Source organism: Lissotriton vulgaris, chromosome 6, assembly GCF_964263255.1.
Source record: "Lissotriton vulgaris chromosome 6, aLisVul1.2, whole genome shotgun sequence".
NCBI classification, from domain to species: Eukaryota; Metazoa; Chordata; class Amphibia; order Caudata; family Salamandridae; genus Lissotriton; species Lissotriton vulgaris.
This window is the reverse complement of record NC_141694.1, coordinates 1224450877-1224475759: the sequence shown is the minus strand read 5'-3', so window position 1 is coordinate 1224475759 and position 24883 is coordinate 1224450877. Positions and strand designations below refer to the sequence as shown.

The window sequence follows — 24883 nt, the reverse complement described above, 5'->3', positions numbered from 1 at the left end:
TGAGCTACCCCTTTATCTCCAGACCTCCCTACCTCTTCCAGAGTTCTGAATGTCCTTGAAAACCTGACTATTTGGCTAATCAACTGGACCCTGCCATCGCCTGTATACTCTCATGCGTGACAAGAAGGTCTATACAAACCTACTGATTGATTGATGCTGAGAGGCCGTATGGATTGAATGCCTGTTGTTCATGGCAACACATTTGAAGGGAATCTATGTCTAGCTAATTTGAGGAACATCAAAATAAAGATTTTTGTGTACCATGTATGACTATTTGTTGTTTTTATTTGTTAGTATAGTCAGTGAAAAAGCATTCTTAGAAATAAATAATACCAAAAATACATTTTCTGTGTGTGGTATTAAATTCTCAAGATTTTCATCTTCAGCTATTGTTCCAGTGGATGGACATTTTTTGATTAATATAATTATTAGAATGCTCTCTGGAATACTGAAACTGGCTCAGCTAGTCCAAGGCAGTAGAATGATCAAACTAAGTCTTCTTATTTGCCTGTGTTCCAAGTTCAGTGAAGGACTAGAAACCAGCAGTTGCCATCTGCTTTTTTAGCCTTCCTATAGGGTGTTAATAGATGTATTCTCCACATTCTCAGAAGTAAAAGCTCTTAATTGCCTGTTTTTGTCATATCCACTCACATACATGGTAGTCAATTAATGGGTTATGCTCTGAGCAGATGGTATTAACTAATCATAACACACTTTGCAGTTGGCAGTAGTGGATAATACCTTACAACCAGCTCTAGATGTGAACTCTCAGGACACTCTTCATCATTAGTGAACACATGCCTATGGGCAGTGAGATCAGAATGCAATTACAAAAAAGAATAAGGATGCATGAGTGTAGTACCAATAAATAGCACACACTGCATAGGCAGGCTGATGTTTAGGAAAACATCACTTGCACATGTAACGATAATCCTCACCTTTCTCTGCAAAATTATGTAACTATCATTAATCTTATAAGTTTACGTTTGTTGTTTTGAATTAGTATATTTTACTAGGATCCACCTCTTTCCATTGGCTATGAACTTGGCCACTCCCTTACATCCTAACAAGGTGAACATGCAACCTTGCTGTTATTTCTCTTTAAACATATTTGCTTGTATTATTTGTCTGCCAGAAAAATACTTCATGCAATCTATTTATACTCATGGAATGTCTATAGGCAAACTAGCCAAATACACTGCTCTGACACTGGATATCTTTAAAACCTTTAAACCCTTAAGGGTACCGTGGCTAAAGATACTTTACAGCTAAATAATATTGTCATCTCCTACTTCACATGAATTACTAGAAACTAGGTTGCTGGCAACAAACTCTGTGTGATCAATGTTCCTACTTAAACTTTGGTGCCACTGAAAAGTTTGATGAGAGTCGAAGGGGCGTCCAGCACACTGCAGTGCCTAATTGGTGCCTGAAAAATACGAGGGAGGTGGTCAGGGCTTGCAGCTACCTTCTCTATTTGAAGATGTGGCAAGTTATGTGGGCCGTGGATCCAAGTGTGAGATAATATAGCTCCAGGTCTGGTGCCCCCAAGCCCCCCGCAGAATAAGGCAAAGTAAGTATATCCAGTTTAACACAGGGAGTTTTACCAGCCCAAGCCAATTTACTCAACAGGGTCCTTAGTGTTTTAAAAATTGTTTGGGGTAACCACCACCAGAATATTAACAAAAAGAAAAAAGAAACTGGGTAGTATTATCATTCTCATCAGCGACACATGCCCCGCAAGTGAGAGAGGAAGGCGGATCTATCGGTCTATATCTTCCTCCAATTTAGTAATGGCCCGGTCATAACTTGCCCTGAGTACTTGTTCCGCATCGCAGTGGACCTGTATACCCAGGAATTGGACCGGGTCCGACGTCCATTGAAGGGGATAATCTAAGGCCATCTGCACTGTGGGCCAGGTCAAAGAGAAGATAATACATTTATCCCAATACATTTTTAGACCCGATATGCTGCCAAATCGCAACACCTCTCGGATAACTGGAGAAAGATTAGTGTCCGGATGCCGTATGTACAGTAGCATGTCGTCCGCGTAAGCAGAGACAATAAGATTATAGTTGGGGAAATGAATGCCCCTATTGCCGTGATACTCACGAAAAGCGCAGATCAAGGGCTCCGCAGCCACGGCGTACAGCAATGGTGACAAGGGGCACCCTTGTCTTGTGCCTCTAGAAATCTGTATGGGGGAGGAAACAGTATCTCCCAAATGCACACGAGCTGTGGGGGGGGGGGGGCTTCCACTCAACCAAATCAAAGGCTTTTTCAGCTGCTGCCGCCTTGACACCCGGTTTAACATGCTGTAGAGCCGCAAAAAACGTACCAGATTGTAGGCTACTGTGCGGCCAGGTACAAAGCCTGCATGCCCCAGACCCACCAAAATAGCCAAAAGTGGGGTCAGTCTGTTGGCCAATATTTTAGCAAAAATGTTAGTGTCGACATTTATCAATGATAGTGGTCTATAGGATGAGCACTCTTGGGGAGCCTTGTCAGGTTTCAATATGGTTGTGATCAGTGTCTCACGCATGGAGGGGGGCATTATGCCAGGTTCTTCCATCTCCTGGAACAGAGTGATCAAGTATGGGCCTTATAAAAGGCCACAGTGAGCCCATCTTGGCCAAGTGCACTTCCATCCCGCATAGAGTTGAGTGCCATACGGATCTCAAAAGCGTCAAGAGGTCTCATGAGATTCTCTCTGTGGCTATCCATCAGCCAGGGTACTTGTATGTATTTCAGGTAGTACACTATATTTTCTTTGTCTGGGGTAACTTTGGAACTGTACAGGTTCTGATAATATTGGCCAAATCTATTTACTATTTCCGCCTGCTCTTTCAGGGCAGTTCCCTTCTCATCTAATAATTCTTGGGTGACTCCAGATTCATACCGTCAGCGGGCAATCGCCGTCAGCACTGAGTCCGGCCTGTCTCCCTCACCATAGGATCTGGCCAATGTGTATTTCCCAATGTGCTTGATTTCGCTGTCAGCTTCCCCGTGGTACTCTTTCAACAATATTTTCAATGGTTCTACAATCTGAGGGTCGTTCCCTTTAAGTGCCTCTGTCTCCAGCGCAATCAGTCGGTCCTCTAACAGGGCAAGTCTACCTAATAGAGCGGAGTACCCCCGAATGTTTATTTATGGCAACTCCCCTTATGTATAGCTTAAATGTCTCCTATAGCGTGGCAAAACAATCCACTGAACCAACGTTAATTTCAAAGAATTCAGTAATAGAGGCAGCTAATTCGAATTTGAATACCGTGTCCAGTAGGGGGTATGGGGGAAACCTCCACAGAAAGGGGGGAGGCCTCGGGGGAATTTCAATAGCTAACAAAATAGGAGAGTGGTCAGAGAAGGAGCGACCTATTACTGTGCAGTCAGGTACCCTGGGTAGTAGAGCATCCAATATCAACCAGTAGCCTATTCTTGTGTGTGTATCATGGTACGCTTGGTAGTACGTGTCCCCGCCTCTCCCAGGGGATCTGGTTCTCGATATGTACACCAGCTGCAACTGCAATGCTGCATCAGCAATGGCCCTAGCAGCCGCAGATGAGCGCCTAGGAGGTCTCTTTGATCGATCAAGCGCCGGATCCAACACACAGTTAAGATTCCCACCCCAAATTAGCGGCAATGGGTGGCAGCCCCTAATGTATGTTAAAAGTGAATGGTAGAACTGAGGGTCATCATAGTCAGGCCTGTATGTATTTAGAATTTGAAAGTAAGCCCCCCTAACATGAAATCTTGAGATTACAAATCTACCAGCAGGATCAGTCTTGCATTCTTCAAGTTGTATGCCTGACTTGGGATTAACCAAGGTAATTACACCCCTGGAGTGTGAGGTGAGCCGCCTGCATGGAATGTCCCTGCTAGGTTACACCTTGTGAGCATAGTGCTATTAGGGGAAAGATGCGTCTCTTGCAGCAGCGCAATGTCTACCTCCTTTCTGTTCAAGTACGCCCGAATTTTACACAATTTTCTATGGTCATTAAAGCCCCCTCATGTTCCATGTCATTAATCGCAGACTTCTTCTATATCCCTCCCCGTGTTCACAGTGCGTCATTCTTCACTTTCACATGTTCTGAAAATCCTAGCTGCTATAACAAATGCATTGCCGTAGTCACTCACGCCCAGTGTGACCATGTGAACTGTAACAAAAGTACCAGCCCCCCGCACCCACGCCATGCCAACCCCAACTAGGCATAAGCGGCTCACTTCCCCCTCACTAGCAATTACTAGTACATATAGCAAGAAAACTACAATTGTTTAGTAATAAGCACCATTTAACTTGTGACGGTTGAGCATAAAACGCATTGGGGCAGATGTTACCGGCCATCACTTCTGTGGGGTCCCAATGCCACACAGCCACTTTCCAAATAATAAGAGACTTCCACTGGAGGTACTAAGTCTCTCAGGGAGCCTCGTAAACAACTATTGATGGATAGCATCTCTCACTCAATATGATGCTGACTTCCAGTACCAATAAGCCTTGCCTATGCGAGTAAAGGTCCGCAGAATCATACATTTCAGCATAAAGTTATATTTCACAGTAAGGAGGCACTCCCTGAAAGCTAAAGGTCCAATCACCCCAATCCTGCACAGATTAAATACTCACGGGAAAATCATCATAAAAGTCTGCCGTGCAGTGTTTCTCATCAGTCATTTTCATCAAGTCCTCTCTCCGCTCCGTCAGCCCGATCGTCCGCCATCTTGTCTTTCCTGCGCTTTCCGTTCAAGTCCCAATCTTTGAGGGATTTTTGCAAGAACTGGGGGTCAGAGAATATCCTTGCCTTACCATCGAACATCACTCGCAGCTGCGCCGGATACAGCATCGCCTATTCTACTTCTTGCTCTCGCAGCTTGCGTTTCAGAGGCGTAAATTGCTTCCTGGCCTCCTGGCCTCCTGGCCTCCTGGCCTCCTGGCCTCCTGGCCTCTGATAGTAAAGTCTGAGAATAAAGAGAGGAAAGAGCACTCATGTTGCAAATCTCCCAGTTCACTTGCCCTCCTCAGCACCGTATCCTGGTCTCTGAAGTTAAGTATCTGCGCGATAGGGCACAGCACGCTCAGGATCTCGAGGGAGTAACCAGGATAATTATAGATAATAGCTGACGGATCGATGTGGCAGTTATGTTATGTTATGTTATGTTAATAACTTTTATTCAGCGCACAGCTGCCCCAGCGAAGGGGCGTCCTGGCGCCTGATCAAGTACCACAACATAACAAATCGCCGCTGAGAAGAGGAGATCAGTTAACAGAGGTAAACAGATGGGTCTTAATCGCACGTCTGAAGAGAGTCAGGCTATTCAGGGCACGGATATGGACAGGAAGGGAGTTCCATAATCCAGCCGCCATAACGCGAAAAGAGCGACCTCCTATCCTACTCAGTCTGAATCTCGGCGTGTTCGCTAGATGAAGAGATTCCGACCTGAGAGACCGCCTGGGGACATATGGGGAAACAAGACCCATCAGGGCAGGAGGAGACGAGAGTTTCAAGATCTTAAATGTCAGACAGAGTGCCTTAAATTTGATTCTCTGTCTGACCGGCAGCCAGTGCAGGGAGGTCAAGACTGCAGATACAGAGCACCGTCTCGGGAGGCCCACAATGGCCCGCGCAGCGGCATTCTGCACCCTCTGCAGTCTAGTCGCCTCGGCCTGATTAACGCCGAGCAACAGAGCACCCCCGTAGTCCAGCCGGGAAAGAATGGAGGCTTGGACCACCAGTTGCCGAGTAGGGGGGTCGAAGAATTTGAGGACAGGTCTTAGTCCTCGCAGAATCCCATAACAGGTGGCTGCGATCTTCTTAGTATGGCTGGTAAAAGAAAGGTTGGAATCCAGCCAGACCCCCAAGTTCTTCACTTCGGCCGCTGGAATGGGAGTCACCCCCAATTCAGGAGGCCACCATTGATCTCCCCACAATTCCGCTTGCTTTCCTAAAATCAGGACTTCGGTTTTCTTGGCGTTTAACTGTAAAGAGTTAATACGCATCCAATCCGCCACGGCTAGAAGCCCTGCGCGAAACCTGGGGGCAGTCACCTCAGGGTCCCCACTGAGTGTCACCGCCAGCTGCGTGTCGTCGGCATACGATGTCATGGTTAAGCCAGATTGTCTAACTACAGCAGCCAGCGGTTTCACATACAAGTTGAACAGCGTGGGGGAAGATGTTCGCTCATAAAGAGCAGAGCCGTTTCGGTGCTGTGTTGTGCGCGAAAGCCATTCTGGCTCTCGTCAAGGATATTATTGCGAGAGAGATGGGCAGACAAGATGGAATTCACGTGTGCCTCAGTGACCTTGGCGGTCCAGGGCAGGAGGGAGATGGGGCGGTAGTTCTCGGGTAGCAGAGGGTCAAGACTAGGCTTCTTCAATATAGGGCTGACCACAGCTGAAGCCGGGCCGAAGAGGCTGAAATGTCAGAAACCGGTCCCCGGTAGCTTGTCTCCTTTCTGGTGAAGAATTGGCTTGGTAGTTTGGTCTGCCCTGTTCCCATGATGCACTGGGCCAGGGACAGACTAATTTGCATATAGCCAGTTTCTGAGCTGGGATGGGGCAGTGAGATAAATAACGGTGATGGATCAAGCCCTGATCTTTGGACTGGGTAGGAGTGGTCTGCTTAATTCAGACACTCTGTTCATCACCACCCCCTTTTCTGAATCGTTTTTGGCCACTATAAGTGTGGCAGGGTATACTCAGACATGAGTCCCTTTCTCACTGCTCCATCAGGATTCAAGCAAGCCGGGCCGAAGAGGCTGAAATGCCAGAAACCGGTCCCCGGTAGCTTGTCTCCTTTCTGGTGAAGAATTGGCTTGGTAGTTTGGTCTGCCTTGTTCCCATGATGCACTGGGCCAGGGACAGACTAATTTGCATATAGCTAGGTTCTGAGCTGGGATGGGGCAGTGAGATAAATAACGGTGATGGATCAAGCCCTGATCTTTGGACTGGGTAAGAGTGGTCTGCTTAATTCAGACACTCTGTTCATCACCACCCCCTTTTCTGAATCGTTTTTGGCCACTATAAGTGTGGCAGGGTATACTCAGACATGAGTCCCTTTCTCACTGCTCCATCAGGATTCAAGCAAGCCGGGCCGAAGAGGCTGAAATGCCAGAAACCGGTCCCCGGTAGCTTGTCTCCTTTCTGGTGAAGAATTGGCTTGGTAGTTTGGTCTGCCCTGTTCCCATGATGCACTGGGCCAGGGACAGACTAATTTGCATATAGCCAGGTTCTGAGCTGGGATGGGGCAGTGAGATAAATAAAGGTGATGGATCAAGCCCTGATCTTTGGACTGGGTAAGAGTGGTCTGCTTAATTCAGACACTCTGTTCATCACCACCCCCTTTTCTGAATCGTTTTTGGCCACTATAAGTGTGGCAGGGTATACTCAGACATGAGTCCCTTTCTCACTGCTCCATCAGGATTCAAGCAAGCCGGGCCGAAGAGGCTGAAATGCCAGAAACCGGTCCCCGGTAGCTTGTCTCCTTTCTGGTGAAGAATTGGCTTGGTAGTTTGGTCTGCCCTGTTCCCATGATGCACTGGGCCAGGGACAGACTAATTTGCATATAGCCAGGTTCTGAGCTGGGATGGGGCAGTGAAATAAATAACGGTGATGGATCAAGCCCTGATCTTTGGACTGGGTAAGAGTGGTCTGCTTAATTCAGACACTCTGTTCATCACCACCCCCTTTTCTGAATCGTTTTTGGCCACTATAAGTGTGGCAGGGTATACTCAGACATGAGTCCCTTTCTCACTGCTCCATCAGGATTCAAGCAAGCCGGGCCGAAGAGGCTGAAATGCCAGAAACCGGTCCCCGGTAGCTTGTCTCCTTTCTGGTGAAGAATTGGCTTGGTAGTTTGGTCTGCCCTGTTCCCATGATGCACTGGGCCAGGGACAGACTAATTTGCATATAGCCAGGTTCTGAGCTGGGATGGGGCAGTGAGATAAATAACGGTGATGGATCAAGCCCTGATCTTTTAACTGGGTAAGAGTGGTCTGCTTAATTCAGACACTCTGTTCATCACCACCCCCTTTTCTGAATCGTTTTTGGCCACTATAAGTGTGGCAGGGTATACTCAGACATGAGTCCCTTTCTCACTGCTCCATCAGGATTCAAGCAAGCCGGGCCGAAGAGGCTGAAATGCCAGAAACCGGTCCCCGGTAGCTTGTCTCCTTTCTGGTGAAGAATTGGCTTGGTAGTTTGGTCTGCCCTGTTCCCATGATGCACTGGGCCAGGGACAGACTAATTTGCATATAGCCAGGTTCTGAGCTGGGATGGGGCAGTGAGATAAATAATGGTGATGGATCAAGCCCTGATCTTTGGACTGGGTAAGAGTGGTCTGCTTAATTCAGACACTCTGTTCATCACCACCCCCTTTTCTGAATCGTTTTTGGCCACTATAAGTGTGGCAGGGTATACTCAGACATGAGTCCCTTTCTCACTGCTCCATCAGGATTCAAGCAAGCCGGGCCGAAGAGGCTGAAATGCCAGAAACCGGTCCCCGGTAGCTTGTCTCCTTTCTGGTGAAGAATTGGCTTGGTAGTTTGGTCTGCCCTGTTCCCATGATGCACTGGGCCAGGGACAGACTAATTTGCATATAGCCAGGTTCTGAGCTGGGATGGGGCAGTGAGATAAATAACGGTGATGGACCAAGCCCTGATCTTTGGACTGGGTAAGAGTGGTCTGCTTAATTCAGACACTCTGTTCATCACCACCCCCTTTTCTGAATCGTTTTTGGCCACTATAAGTGTGGCAGGGTATACTCAGACATGAGTCCCTTTCTCACTGCTCCATCAGGATTCAAGCAAGCCGGGCCGAAGAGGCTGAAATGCCAGAAACCGGTCCCCGGTAGCTTGTCTCCTTTCTGGTGAAGAATTGGCTTGGTAGTTTGGTCTGCCCTGTTCCCATGATGCACTGGGCCAGGGACAGACTAATTTGCATATAGCCAGGTTCTGAGCTGGGATGGGGCAGTGAGATAAATAACGGTGATGGATCAAGCCCTGATCTTTGGACTGGGTAAGAGTGGTCTGCTTAATTCAGACACTCTGTTCATCACCACCCCCTTTTCTGAATCGTTTTTGGCCACTATAAGTGTGGCAGGGTATACTCAGACATGAGTCCCTTTCTCACTGCTCCATCAGGATTCAAGCAAGCCGGGCCGAAGAGGCTGAAATGCCAGAAACCGGTCCCCGGTAGCTTGTCTCCTTTCTGGTGAAGAATTGGCTTGGTAGTTTGGTCTGCCCTGTTCCCATGATGCACTGGGCCAGGGACAGACTAATTTGCATATAGCCAGGTTCTGAGCTGGGATGGGGCAGTGAGATAAATAACGGTGATGGATCAAGCCCTGATCTTTGGACTGGGTAAGAGTGGTCTGCTTAATTCAGACACTCTGTTCATCACCACCCCCTTTTCTGAATCGTTTTTGGCCACTATAAGTGTGGCAGGGTATACTCAGACATGAGTCCCTTTCTCACTGCTCCATCAGGATTCAAGCAAGCCGGGCCGAAGAGGCTGAAATGCCAGAAACCGATCCCCGGTAGCTTGTCTCCTTTCTGGTGAAGAATTGGCTTGGTAGTTTGGTCTGCCCTGTTCCCATGATGCACTGGGCCAGGGACAGACTAATTTGCATATAGCCAGGTTCTGAGCTGGGATGGGGCAGTGAGATAAATAACGGTGATGGATCAAGCCCTGATCTTTGGACTGGGTAAGAGTGGTCTGCTTAATTCAGACACTCTGTTCATCACCACCCCCTTTTCTGAATCGTCTGCCCCGCATCCAGCACCGAACGAAGATGTTCGCTCATAAAGAGCAGAGCCGTTTCGGTGCTGTGTTGTGCGCGAAAGCCATTCTGGCTCTCGTCAAGGATATTATTGCGAGAGAGATGGGCAGACAAGATGGAATTCACGTGTGCCTCAGTGACCTTGGCGGTCCAGGGCAGGAGGGAGATGGGGCGGTAGTTCTCGGGTAGCAGAGGGTCAAGACTAGGCTTCTTCAATATAGGGCTGACCACAGCTTGCTTCCAGGAGGCAGGAACCACGCCCTCAGCTAGTGAGAGATTGATCAGGTCCAATATGGGTTCGCGACATAGGGGCGGAAGAAGAGTAATAAGCTCTGGCTTCAAAGGGTCTAGAGGAGAGCCAGATTTAATTTTGAGGCTCAGAGTGTCAAACGCCTCAACCGACATAGCAGGCAGGGAGGACAAAGGTTCACAATCTAGAGCCCTAACAGGCCTGGGCTCAGCATCGGGCACAGCTGGCATAAACCCTCGGTAGATTACCTGCACCTTCTCCACGAAAAAGGATGCCAAGCTTTCACAATGAGAGTCCGTGCAGATTTCTAGCGAGGTGGCCCGTTTACCCATCAGATCTTTGAGCACCTTAAAAATTAATTTAGATGGGTTAGGGCTGTTAGAAAACTCAGAAGCATAATATGCCGCCCGGGCTTGACAGATAGCTCTGTGGTAGATCTTAAGCTGGGTAAAGTACAGTGATTTCAATGTGGGGTCAAAAGACTTCCTCCACGCCCTCTCCGCTTGTCGGCAAGTTCTCTTTAGCTCAGCAAGGGACTCATTATACCATGGGCTGCGAGTTTTAGCATGACATTTCGACCAACGCATTGGTATAAGAGAATCGAGGGCAGTACGAACCCAGGCACAGAACTGTTCATATCCCTGTTCCACATTCGACAGGTTGCCCAAGGGCTGTGCCTCGAGGATTTTAACGAACTCCTCCATTTTAAGCTTACGCCAGTTTCTTTTAAAGGTCAATCTGTCCACAGGTTTAATTTGTTGGTCATCCAAAGGACATGACACTTTAACCAACAGATGATCAGTCCATCCCACCACCATCGGGTCAGATGCCAAAGCCCGGTCCAAGGTGGTAAAAAAGGGGTCGAGGATGTGGCCTCCTCTATGGGTGGGGGCGGTGACAAGTTGGTTCAATTGCATGGCTTCAAGGTCCGCTATCAAAGAGCTAATGGGTAAAGAAGACGTCTGATCAAGATGTATATTCAGATTGCCAACGATGTTAAAGTTAGCACATCTAGGAGCTAGTGTATTAACCATGTCAACGAGAGCGGCCTTGAAGACCGTGTCATTCCCTGGGGGGCGATAAATTAGCAGGCCACTAAGAGTGAACTGATGGCTGACAGTGACCTTAAAGTTAGCGGAGCTCACTTAGCAAGCAGCCATCTTTGGGCCAGGCAAGCCCCCCCCCCCTGTAAATCTGTTCCCTGTAGGAAGACGGATCATCTCAAAAGTTTGGTATTCTCACCTTTCATTTGCATTAGCCATTTGAGAGGTCTGTGGTCAGTTTGAACTGTGAAGTGAGTACCAAACAGGTATTGTCTCATCTTATTCAGGTACAAAACCAAATGCCTCCCTCTCAATGGCACTCCAAAGCTGCTCCCTGATGATGTCAGCTCTGATAGCTTCACACGGAGATTGTTTGATACCTCGGAGCTGGTTTGATGCAAAAAAGGCGTTCAACCTCTTGAACTTCTCAATTCTGGGAGCTATTACAGCACAGAATGTTGATCTGATCAAGTGAGGACAGCAGGGAGGGAGACCTGTGAAAGAAAGCAAACAATTAGATACCATTAGCAAAACACAATTCTGTCACTTTCAAACTATTATAAGTAATGCCTTACACTCTCTATTACCTGTAAAAGAAAACAACAGCACCTGGTCTTCATTATAATCATGAAATGCATATGGCTCTAACTTTTACATGTTTTTGCAATTCATTCGCCTTTTATTTATTTATTTATTTATTTATTTTATTTACTGGCATTTTTAGAGCGCAACCAAATACCCGTGGGTGTCTCGGCGCTAAACTGCAGTAATGTCTATCCTGAGAAGTAGGTACGGTGGGCTGAGGATGTGAGTTACTGGTCAAATAACCACGTTTTTAGTTGTTTCCTGAACTGTAGGAGTGAGGAGCTGGATTTGACGTAGTGAGGTAGGGAATTCCAGATCTTAGAGGCTGCAGCAGGAAAGCGACGGTCGCCCCAAGTAGCTGTTCTACTGCGTGGAGTGATTAGTTGATTGAGTGTAGAGGAGCGGAGTGTTCTGACTGGATTGTAGGGTTTTAGTTGATCTTTAAGGAAGCGAGGTCCCTGGTCCTGCATTACTTTGTAAACTATACACATGGCTTTAAACTTTATCCTATTTTGGATAGACAGCCAGTGATAGGTTCTCAGGGCATCTGAGATGGGGGTGAATTTGGGTTTTTTGGATAACAGGCGTGCAGCCACGTTTTGTACAGTCTGAAGTTTTTTGGTGACTCTTTTTTGTGCATTTAGAAGAAGGCCATTGCAGTAGTCAAGGGAGGTAAGAACCAGAGATGTAACCAGGGTCTTGGCGGCCGTGTCAGGTAGAAAAGGCAAGATTTTTCTGATCATCCTGAGTTTGTAATGGGCCGTGGAAGCTACCTTGTTAGCATGGGTCATAAAGTTGAGTTGGTCATCAAACATGACTCCCAGATTTCTGGCCTTCGAGGCGGGACAAGGTGGGGTGCCAAAAGTTGATGGCCACCAGGCTGTGGGCCAAGATGGTGAGAGCTTGCCAAAGATGACCACCTCCGTTTTGTCGGAGTTTAGCTTTAGGCAGTTACCTGCCATCCATTCACCTATCGCCGTCATACCAGCTTGGAACCTCCTGACCATCACCCTTGATGGCCAGTACCAGCTGCGTGTCGTCGGCGTATGAGGTTAGGCTCATCCCATGTGCTTTGATGACACTAGCAAGGTCCGACACATAGATGTTGAAAAGTGTCGGACTTAGGGATGAGCCTTGAGGAACCCCACACGGTAACGACCGACTGGCAGATTGGAATGGGCCGAGAGTGACCGCCTGGTTCTGTTAGCCAGGAAGGAAGTCAGTAGATCTTTCGCGGTGGACCGAATGCCCTTTTTTAAGACATAGAGGAACATGAATATACAAATAAGACTAAACAGTACATCAGCATGTAGTGTGTGTCCAGGAATAAAGAGGAGTGATCTCTTATCCTTGTACCCACCCTTTAAATCAGGGTATTGCACTTCACAGGGGAGCTTCTCACCATGTACTTCAAATGCCCCCTGTTACTCAAAACATAATAGTAAAGACAAAGAATCAAAAGCAAACAAGGATTCCAAATAACAGACAACCCAGTATATGGGAATTTGCTGGTTAATAAGAACCAAAACAATATTCCCTGTTTTTATCCACCGTTTCTCAACACGGCTTTGCCATACCATTCCAATGTAGCACTATACAATTGCCATTTGTAAACCCGGCGTGTGCTAGTAGTGCATCCTCCAAAATACCAAGTACACACTTACAGCGGGTTTCACTCTGGATTAAGAACACACTACAATGCAAGAGTTGTGGCGTTTCTGTCACTGCTTTTTAAACAACAAACAATACACAGCACACTAGAACTCAGAAACGCCGTTACGTTGCACGTTTATGGTAGTGGCACAAAATTAATACACCCAAACTGGTTCCATTGTGGGATGTAGTAGTGCTGTCCTTTTGAACCCACAACCCTTTTGGTTACACAGCAACTGTTTAATATGCTGTAAAATTACACCCAAGCCGTTTCCATCACGGCCGCGTGTGAAATGTTTTAAATAGCGAAACTCACCAAGAACAGTTCGTAAATGAAAGTCGGTGCTAAGGCACCCTTACCACACCATAACGAGTCCAAGAATGTGAACCGGCAACCAGCGTCACGACTGGATCCAAGAAAAATAATCGGCATTGCATGTTCACCCGTACTTCCTTTAATGCCGCCTTGACGTCGAATATACCTCAGGACGTATCTCTGCGCATCACAGTGCCCAATGGGAAATGGAGTCCAAAACCTTCGGGCTGTGACGGGACAACCTGAGAACTTCCTAAACGGGTTTCCGTAACAGATGAGTAACCTCCTACTTATAAAAAGCAACAGGCTGGTCTAGGCCATAATCATTGCTCTCAGATAGGACCGCTCCTATGCCTAGCTCCGAGGCATCAGTCTGCACATTAACTGCTTGGTGTAGTCTGGAGTTTTGAGAATGGGTGCTGAGCACATTGCCTCTTTCAGGGTGCCAAAAGCCTTTTGACAGCTAACTGGTGAGTTTACTTTCTTGGGCATTTTCTTGGAGGTGAGTTCTGTGAGGGTGTCATAATGGATCCATACTCCCTTCACAAACCTCCTATAATACAAAGTGAAACCAAGGAATGCCTTGACTTGATTCTACGTTGTTGGACCCTCCGAGTCCAGAATAGCTTGGATCTTAGTTGTGAGGGTTGCACTTGGCCTCCATCAACTCTGCCAGGCAACCTGCCTGAAATCTCCAATTGAGGATTACTAGTCATCTTTGATATTCAAGTACTTGCCCGATCACAAACCAAAAGCTTCTGCAATCACCCCCTTCCCAAAGTAGTGGAAGCGGAGGTGTGAGATTGCTGTGGGCCCATGATCGCACTGAGGAGCAAGTGGTGTTACTGCTTGAAAGCTGCCACTGAAATAGAAGCAGTTTGACTTGGCGAAGAAGCCGATATGGGAACAAGAGGCCGGATGTTGCAGGCTGGGCCCTAGTGTTACACAAATATACTCAGCCAAATGACTAGCCGTCTTTCAAGCAGGTATTGACACAAGTCAAGCAGTAGCATTGACACAATATTAACAAAGGTTAAACTCAATTCCATAAAAACTTATCAGGCCCAGCTATTAATTGGAAGTGCAGTCCTAAACTATGAATAAAGACTAGATATGATCTTTAACCCTTTGGACGCTGATGACGGAACCGCTCCGTCATCAGCTGCGGGTGCACTGTGCTGATGACGGAGCGGTTCCGTCATGGCCCGCTCGGCGCGCCTGCGCGGCGCGAATTCCGCGCCTGCGCTGAGCGTTCCATTGAGCGGGGCGGGCCATGACGGAACCGCTCCGTCATAAGCACAGCGCAACCTACGCTGGTGACGGAGCGGTTCCGTCACCAGCATGCGGCCGCCTCGCGGCCGCCCCGCCCCCTTAGCACAGCGGCGGAATAGCCGCCGCAGTGAAGGGGTTAACAGCAATCAATAAGTAGCAACAGACAAACAAATAGCAGAAGTACTTATCTGTAATGAAGAAACGAATAAAAGAGGATGATGACTCTGGACATACATATTGTTTGGACATTCTATTGCTTTATAATATATTATTGTTCTTTAAAGGGCTGAATGTTAGGCAGCAATAAAAGGTTATTGCTTAATGGTAGCCTCCGGTCTTGTAATGAAATCAGCCACCTTTTCATTGCCTTGTTTAACACATTATTAGCCACAGCCCCCTTCTCCAAAGACTGGAAACACGCAAAAGTCAACCCCCTACTAAAGAAACCATTAGCAGAGACCAGTGAATTCCACAACTGACAACCGATCTCCCTGCTCCCATTCCCGGCCAAAGTATTAGAAAAAGTTATCAACCAACAACTCTCCTCCCATCTGGAACCAAACTTCCTACTGGATTCCTCTCAGTCTCGATTCTGCAGCAACCACAACACCAAGACAGCCCTCATGGTGGCTACCCATGACATCCAAACCCTACTCGACTGAGGAGAGACTGTGACTCTGATCCTCATGGACCTCTTAGAAGGCTACGATATGGCTCCCACCACACACTCATCAGATGGCTGCACAACAGGGGCATCCAAGGAGCTGCTTTCGGATGGATGGCCTCCCCTCACCAGAAGAATGCAAAAAGTCATTCTACCCTTCACCTTCGAACCAAAGGAAATCATCAGTGGAGTACCCTTAGGCTCCTCGCTCATCCCCACCCTCTTTAACACTTATATGATACCTCTGTCCAGCATCATCAAAACCCATGGACTGGCATCATATACTACGCCGATGTCACACAACTCATCCTCTATCTTTATGAAGACACCACCAACACCAAGAACAACTTCCACAACTGCAGTACAGACGTTGCCAACTTGATGAAGGACAACTGCCTGAAGCTCAACACAGACAAGACAGAAGTACTGATCTTCAGAAAGAAAAGCTCCCCTTGGATGCATCATGGTGGCCTTCTTCACTCAGACCCGCACTGACCACGCTTCGAACCAACTACAGACCATACAGAACACAGCAGCCAGACTCGCCCTGGAACTCCCTAGGGAAACCCACATCTCCCCTTACCTAAGGGAAATTAACTGGCTCCTTGTACAGAAAAGATGCTAGGTATCAAGCTCCTGGCCGACGTATACAAGGCCCTACACAACAGCGGACCCACCTACTTGAACCATCGACTGTACTTACATCGCCCACCATACATCTCCGCTCCACTCCCGTCTCTAACTTTCACCCCTGCATCTGACTTAGCAGATGCAGAGGTCGCGCCTTCTCCTACCTAGCAACAAAGACATGGAATGAGCTACCCCTTTATCTCCGGACCTCCCTACCTCTTCCAGAGTTCTGAATGTCCTTGAAAACCTGACTATTTGGCTAATCAACTGGACCCTGCCATCGCCTGTATACTCTCACGCGTGACAAGAAGGTCTATACAAACCTACTGATTGATTGATGCTGAGAGGCCGTATGGATTGAATGCCTGTTGTTCATGGCAACACATTTAAAGGGAATCTATGTCTAGCTAATTTGAGGAACATCAAAATAAAGATTTTTGTGTACCATGTATGACTATTTGTTGTTTTTATTTGTTAGTATAGTCAGTGAAAAAGCATTCTTAGAAATAAACAATACCAAAAATACATTTTCTGTGTGTGGTATTAAATTCTCAAGATTTTCATCTTCAGCTATTGTTCCAGTGGATGGACATTTTTTGATTAATATAATTATTAGAATGCTCTCTGGAATACTGAAACTGGCTCAGCTAGTCCAAGGCAGTAGAATGATCACACTAAGTATTCTTATTTGCCTGTGTTCCAGGTTCAATGAAGGTCTGGAAGCCAGCAGTTGCCATCTGCTTTTTTAGCCTTCCTATAGGGTGTTAATAGATGTATTCTCCACATTCCCAGTAGTAAAAGCTCTTAATTGCCTGTTTTTGTCATATCCACTCACATACATGGTAGTCAATTAATGGGTTATGCTCTGAGCAGATGGTATTAACTAATCATAACACACTTTGCAGTTGGCAGTAGTGGATAATACCTTACAATCAGCTCTAGATGTGAACTCTCAGGACACTCTTCATCATTAGTGAACACATGCCTATGGGCAGTGAGATCAGAATGCAATTACAAAAAAGAATAAGGATGCATCAGTGTAGTACAAATAAATAGCACACACTGCATAGGCAGGCTGATGTTTAGGAAAACATCACTTGCACATGTAACGATAATCCTCACCTTTCTCTGCAAAATTATGTCACTTTCATTAATCTTATCAGTTTACGTTTGTTGTTTTGAATTAGTATATTTTACTAGGATCCATCTCTTTCCATTGGCTATGAACTTGTCCACTCCCTTACATCCTAACAAGGTGAACATGCATCCTTGCTGTTATTTCTCTTTAAAAATATTTGCTTGTATTATTTGTCTCCCAGAAAAATACTTCATGCAATCTATTTATACTCATGGAATGTCTATAGGCAAACTAGCCAAATATGCTGCTCTGACACTGGAGATCTTTAAAACCTTTAAACCCTTAAGGGTACCGTGGCTAAAGATACTTTACAGCTAAATAATATTGTCATCTCCTACTTCACATGAATTACTAGAAACTAGGTTGCTGGCAACAAACTCTGTGTGATCAATGTTCCTACTTAAACTTTGGTGCCACTGAAAAGTTTGACGAGAGTCTTTCATTGTGGTCATGGAAGGGGAGTTTGGTGTGGGATGTGAAAATGGGCCTTAAAGTATGTTTTGCCTAATGCAATTTTTATCTTTACAGCAGCCACAGTGGTTCCCGGCAGACACAATAATGAGCGAGAGCCGAAGCCTCCTACCTTATTCTGGCGAAAGGGTAAGACGGGGCACAAAAGGCCACCATGTGTTTGAGCATTTCCTTCACCATGTGTTTGAGCATTTCCTGTGCCTCAGAACATTTAATCTTTTGGTGTCTATGAATGTGTAGTCGACAAAACCAGTGATTTCTTGCCACCTGTCTCACTCTATAACTAACTACACAATCTGCTCTATCATACATTGTCTTATCTTACTGCCTACTGAAGTTTGTTAACTTCAAATGAATGCTGTTTCATCAAGGTTAATAAAGGCTTCTAATGGATTCTTTAAATAGATGACTATTTACAAAGTACATTTCTCAAGACAGCGTCGTTTATGCAATACTACCATATACTCATAGCCAAAATGTATGAGGAATAATGTGAATCACTGCTGTTTCTTTCGTTTTTGATTCCAACATTACCAGCTGAACTAGGCATTCACACTCTCAATATAAAAGACATCGCAATCTTCTAGATAAATTATAAATTCCAAGCAAACCTTTGAAACTATTTATCTCATCACCACCTGAAAGCAAACTTTCTCTTAATGAAGTAGACCCAGACTGATGGCTTGTACAAACTTCAACTGTGCAAAAGTAAATAGGACTTTCCCTGGCTTTTTAAATGCATATTTAATGGCAGCAGACATCTTAATGTCATTCGCAAGTAGAAGTATGGTGTCCTTTACATATATTTTACAAACGATTCTAAGAGAATTATGATGCCTTTCATGATACAAGATTTGGAATACAACATTTTCAGAAATATCTGCAGTTAATTTAATGCCCTCTGCCAGAGCCACAAAACTCTTTTATCACTCTTACCATGATCTACTGACTTCATTTTAATCTTTGTACTCCTTAATGATAAGACCAGGACATGGTATTGACAGACCAGAAATGTGTCACAGACTAGATTGGTAGGAAGGTCGAGAATCAAGATTGCATTGTTGAAGCTTAGCACCCAAAGCTGCCATAATAAATGGAACTACTCTGCCAGAGTAACTTTTAATGCATGATAATTATTCCTTGGTACATAAGAAGCCTCCTCCATCTCTGCTGACCTAGGCCCAGTCCCTCAAGGAGCTTGTGGAATCCTGCAAGCGTCATAAGATGTTGCTGGACTACCAAGGTCTTAGAGGAATGCTAGAGACATCTTAGGAAAAAACACACATGCGCACACCATGCAGTGTGTATCTAGTCTGTAGCCTTTTGAAACTCTTAGATTATCATATTCAGAAGACTTTAGTGACTGTTGCAGCTTCACACATTCTGAATACACATTCAGGTGCAAGAAAACACCTGATATGAGATTCACTGAGCTTCCACTCATCAAAACCTGCACAACTAAAAAGGTTCATGTGGACTTCATTATTTCCCAGGGGAGTTTTCCAAAGATGTATTTTGAACAGGGGGATACACAACCCAAACGAAAGGGCCATACTGAGTGAATATTTGGCTAGCTTCTGTACCCACATGTCCCCAGGCATGTATAAACAGATTTCAAAATATATCTATATATAAATGTATATATTATATATACCTATATGTATGTGTCTGTGTGTGTATAACTTGATGATATACACATAATACATATATATTCAAGCATGTTTTTGTTATAAAATGGTAGGACAATATTAATAATTTTACATCCTCAAGTACAAAGTTGTGGGCAGAGCAGGAACGTGAGCCTCATTAGTGGAGGCTGGAGTTGGCCTTAATCTTTGCTGAAATCATTTTTGGTTTCTTTACAGCTTCCTGTATGCCTTTCTAGACACCTCATGGGACAGAGGAGTTTTCCATTGATTTTGCCCATCCCACATCATATTGCTGGAAGAGTATGCGTAAGTGAAAAAGTATTTTAATGGAGGAATAGGAGCCGGGTATTTGGGTATTTCAGTTGCCCTCCATGCATGTTCTCTAACATTGGATCCACTATAAATGTTATTTCACACACCCTGCTCCCAATCCATAACTAACCTGACCAGCCTCTAAAAAAAGCTGTTCCTAGCATTTCTCATCAACCAATAATACCTCTAAAATTTGGACCTTCCTCTTAGTATCTCCACTTGTTGCGCTGTCATTAAGCCCACTTCACTGTTCGACTATGCTTCTTTTCTGGCAAATTCTTTCCCCTTTCCTTTTCTTTCCCCTTATGGCTGGATTAGACATCACTCTTCTTTTAGCTTCCCAATTCGATTCTCTGGCTCTTCCTCCCGCACCTACCCAACCTACAAATAAAGTGTAAATAAGTTCAATAGGCATAGATCTTCATACACATTGGATATTTGTTGGCTCCCCAGTTTTAACCACAGCCATATTTCTACATTTACATGCACATGCTTGTCATACAATTTATGAGATTGCATCCAGTAGATAAAATCACCTTCTTAAACGTGGGCGCTGCTAAACACTTTGATGAGGGTTTTTCTTCATGGGCATGGTGTTGTGTAGATAATGGAAGTGGGCTTTGGAGAACGTTTTGCCTCATGCGATGTTTTACCACTTCAGCAGCCACGCGGGCCCACCACAGAGGCAATGATGAGGCAGAATAACAGCTTGATACTTTACTCTGGCGAAAGGGTAAGTGAGACAGAATTTCAAAGGCCACCATGTTTTTGTGGATTTTCTTTGTCCTAGTGCATTTAATCCAGTTGGCTTCTAGCAATGGTGGATGGTCTAAAAAGCCAATCTCATCCCTTGCCCTCGACCCCCATCTAAAGCAAAACTGTACAACCTCTTCTTTACAGCATCCTAATCTTATTGGCCTCTGGGTTTTGAAATGACTGTTTTCTGAAGGCTTATCAATGGAAAATAAATGCTGTTTTTGCAAGGATTAATAAAGGTCACCAATCAATTCTTTACATGAATGAATATTTACAATGCACAATTTGCAAGGCAGTCTGTCTCTCATCCTTTCTTTCACTCCTCCAAATTATCCCACACTCCCTTCACATCACTTTTCTGCACCTTCACTGAGTAAACATATTTATGTAATCACAACGACTTTTCAAGGTAAGCTTGCAACTATTCTGCCATTGATACAGAGATTATATTTATTTTTACTTGCTAGATCTGCACAACGTGTATATCCACACCACCATTCACAAGTGCCTAAGACATCTGACTGTTGTACTATTCACAATCCAGTACCCTCTTTTTGTTTTTTGTAAATTATGACAGCACTTTTGACATAACGGAGACACCATGTTTTCCAGTCCAATTGGGAGTGGCAATCCAATTCCAGGCACAAACTTATTTTTTGATGTTTGCAGAGCACTTGCCCCCCCCACCCTTCTTGGTATATGACGCCAAAGGAACCCCTCTATAACCTAGTGGGCCATATTCAAGGTTACCTTTGATGTATTTTTTATTTTACATATTTACTTTGGGGTTATAAACTTGAAAATATTGATTTCAAATAGACAAATGTTTATTGACAATAGTAAGTAAAATATTGATTATCCTATTTAGTTGCCTCCAGTGAAAGAAAAAGTAGTGCTTGATTATGTTGAATATGGAATTTTAGAAAAAAACACTGGGGCATATTATCAAGGACGGTGTTAAAATTATCGCTGGTTTAGCGGCAGAACACTGCCGCTAAAACGGCAATAAAGAGTTTGATATTATGCCCTGGAGAATTCCAATAGAAGCCCAGGTTCACACCAGAAAAATTTGGTCCGAGTTACAATGTGACTAATGTACTATAATAATTCTGTATCATACCATACAGACATTCACCACATAAACATTTTCCACAAATTTGCACAAATTTATCAAAGAGAAATAGTAATCAAGAAGAAAATTGCATTTAGTTGTGCAATATTGGTATTTGCGTACGTTACTCAGCCTGTTGTATATCAAATATTCAAAAAACAATACTTAAATGTAATTGTAAAGTCATTACATTCAGAGTGCTCTTCCAGCATCGACAGATGCATCGAGGCAGCCAGGAGCACTGACGGCCACAACCGCGCTGAAAACAGCGCGTTGAGCCTTTTTGAATACCAGGACTGAACCCTGACACGATGCCCAGTCGTCAGTAAGGAACAGAGGCCAAAATATAAAGGAGGACGCCAAGGCCCACCCCCAGACGGCACAGATGACGACCGTCTATTGATGCTCTCCATATCACTGTCCTGATGAAGACCCCAACATGAGGCAATAATAACCCTTCTAGCGTACATTGGGGGTCGAAACGTAGACTACGCCATCTGAACACACCATAGGACACAAAGGAATATATTGATTTGACCTATGTGTGATGCAATTTCGGAACCTCTTGTACATTTTGATTGTAAAGGCGTGTTTTGATTTTAACGTGATGTCTTTAAAAAGTCACACCACCTTTACCCGGTCCCTCACAACCTTCGCACTTCCCCTCCCCTTCTCACTGAGAGCACTCTGAATGTAATGACTTTAAAATTACATTTAAATATTGTTTTTTGAATATTTGATATACAACAGGCTGAGTAACATACGCAAATAACAATATTGCACAAATAAATGCAATCCAAACAGACTAAATTGCAGGCACGGTTCTGGGATCTGGGGCTGATAACAGCTAAGCGACTCATTACGAAGCGCTGGAAGAATAGTGCCCCCCCCGCGGCCGGTAGACTGGCGTCATTCATTTGCTAACTGGGCTAGCGCGGAAAGCGTGGCGTTACACAGGGAGGAGACGGCGGGGCTCCGCATGTATCCAATTGCCCAGGAATGGGACACCACTCTGACTGGAAACCATCAGGCCTGCCTCCAGTCGGGCATCACATGATTGCCCATTTGTAGTGGGATGATGACCAAGTAACTATTGCACCCTGGGGCCTGGCCCTCCCCCCCCCTCCGCCCCGCCCCCCCCCCCAATCGGCACTACGATCAACCAGACTTGTCTACCGTTCTCCCCCCTGCCGCCTCATTGCTACAGCAACCCTCAATACACAACTGCTCCCGGGCACACTGCAGAGTATGAAAAGACTGCTGATTATATAACTTTGTATGATTGATTGGCTTTGTGTACATTTTACTTTGTGAAAATGAATAAAATCTGAGGCCGTGGGTCTCAAAAAAAAAAAAAAAATTGGGGTCTGCTGTCCCCAACAGACCACCATCCTTGTGTTTGCAGGCCATTCCCAATAATTCACAAATTGCGACCTGCCTCTTGAATTTCAATGAGGCAGGTACCTTGCGACCCAATTGAAAATCGCAAATAGTGTCACAGACACTGTTGTACATTCCATTTTGTGAGTCGCAAATCATCGCAATTTGCGATTCACTAAAGAGAATGGTCGTACATCTGGCCCCACAAGCCTTGGCCCTTATGATAGTGAAAGTCAAAGAATAAGTGAGAGGTAATCAGTGGATAGGGAATTAGCTTGTTTTTTAAATGTTTCCATGCTAGCTGTAATGGAATGGCCTAGATCAATATGTTTTAAAAATATTTCACCACTGGATATTCTAAAACCGCATTATCCCTCATCCCATCTTTTTTTCCATTAGGGTAACTATAGAGTGATCAAAGAAGCCAGTTTTAGGCACCCAGATCAGATTCCAAATCCATGGCCAACTTAAGCCAACTACAGTTGCCACATTGATGTCATCTCCATCCCTCCTAGCCCACTCTGGGTGCTTCATCTTTATGCCATGATTGCTAATGGTCAGGAATCTCCTCTTTCATATCTTTTTATCTTAACTCCTGCATCTTCTTTATGGTTCTCTGCATACAGCAACTCCAGGAAGTTTTGGCTGGCTCCACTTTGCAGAAACCTAGGATTTAAAAATTGTTTGTCTGCTTTTAGAATTTTAAAGAATGATACATCAAGTTTCATCGTATTTGCACTTTCTAAGTACCTTACAGCTATGTGGACCAGAAGGTGTAAATGAATTGATATCCACAGCTAAAGTTTTTATTACTGAAAGCTATCTTTATATTTTAATGTATGATATCTGTATAGTGCAATTTATGATGTTTTCTTAATGGATGTAAATATCTCCTTTTTAAAAAGTTTTAATGTTCTAATTTGTACTCTTTTATGACCTGGACGGTCGAAATAAAGAATTTTTGAATTGAATTGAATTGGTTCTCTGCACAGAAGAAAACAGTGTCTGAGTTTTCCCTACAAATAGCAAAGAGTTATTTTGCTTGTCCACTCCCTAGACACTTCAACAACACCATTTTCAGGCTTTATTGGATAGATGGGCATTCTAAAGGTTTCTTGCCATGCATTAAAGCATCAGCCCTATGTACAGAAAGCAGCTTTACGAAACTGAATTCCGTTTTCTACCTAATTATTCATTCCTCTCTGATAGTTTCAAGAATATGCTTTGGCCCCGAAGTACATCTGTAGGTTGTTATTTCGAAAGTCAATTACATGACAATAGGAGAACTACAGGCAGGTTATAATAAAGGGCTCTGTTGTGGCTGTTGGGAGTTATCTTACCTGACACTTTTTTCAAATCTTCACAGTTGCCAGACTTACGCACCTCAGATGGAAAACCAGAGAGCAGCATCTCATTGGTGTGTCGCCTTATAAATCACACTTCAGGAAGGCAGAGGGTAAGTGACCGGTGGACAGACCCATGTGTGAGTGTTTCCTTTTTCCCCGCCCAGTGCATGCTGTTACAATTCTCTATCAGTGAATTGTCTTTAAATGTTCTGCAGTCTTGTATACCCTTCCCCAAATGATCAAATCTTAAACTAATACTTTCTCATTCTGAAAATGCCATTAAGCTCAAAGGGGAAAATCACCTTTTCATGCAGCGCAGTGCGACAAGCAAAGTTATTGTGGTGTGTTGTGTGGAAGGGAGAGACCTGGACAGTGTCACATCTACAAAGATAGTGCACTGCAGCCATTTCCCCAGGTTCTTGTTCTCCTTAAGGTTGCCTAGCACCATGCAGAAACTTTAGTGCCAGAAGGTCTTGTACCGAAATGATAAACCTCCAGTACAACATACTTTGCTTAGACTTACTTTTAAACTTTGCC

The 24883-nt window shown here is 44.9% G+C and overlaps 1 pseudogene; it reads left to right on the top strand.

Annotated features, from left to right (window-relative positions):
- The window catches only part of LOC147708653 (uncharacterized), a 210160-nt pseudogene that overhangs the window by 180377 nt on the left and 4900 nt on the right, over positions 1-24883 (top strand).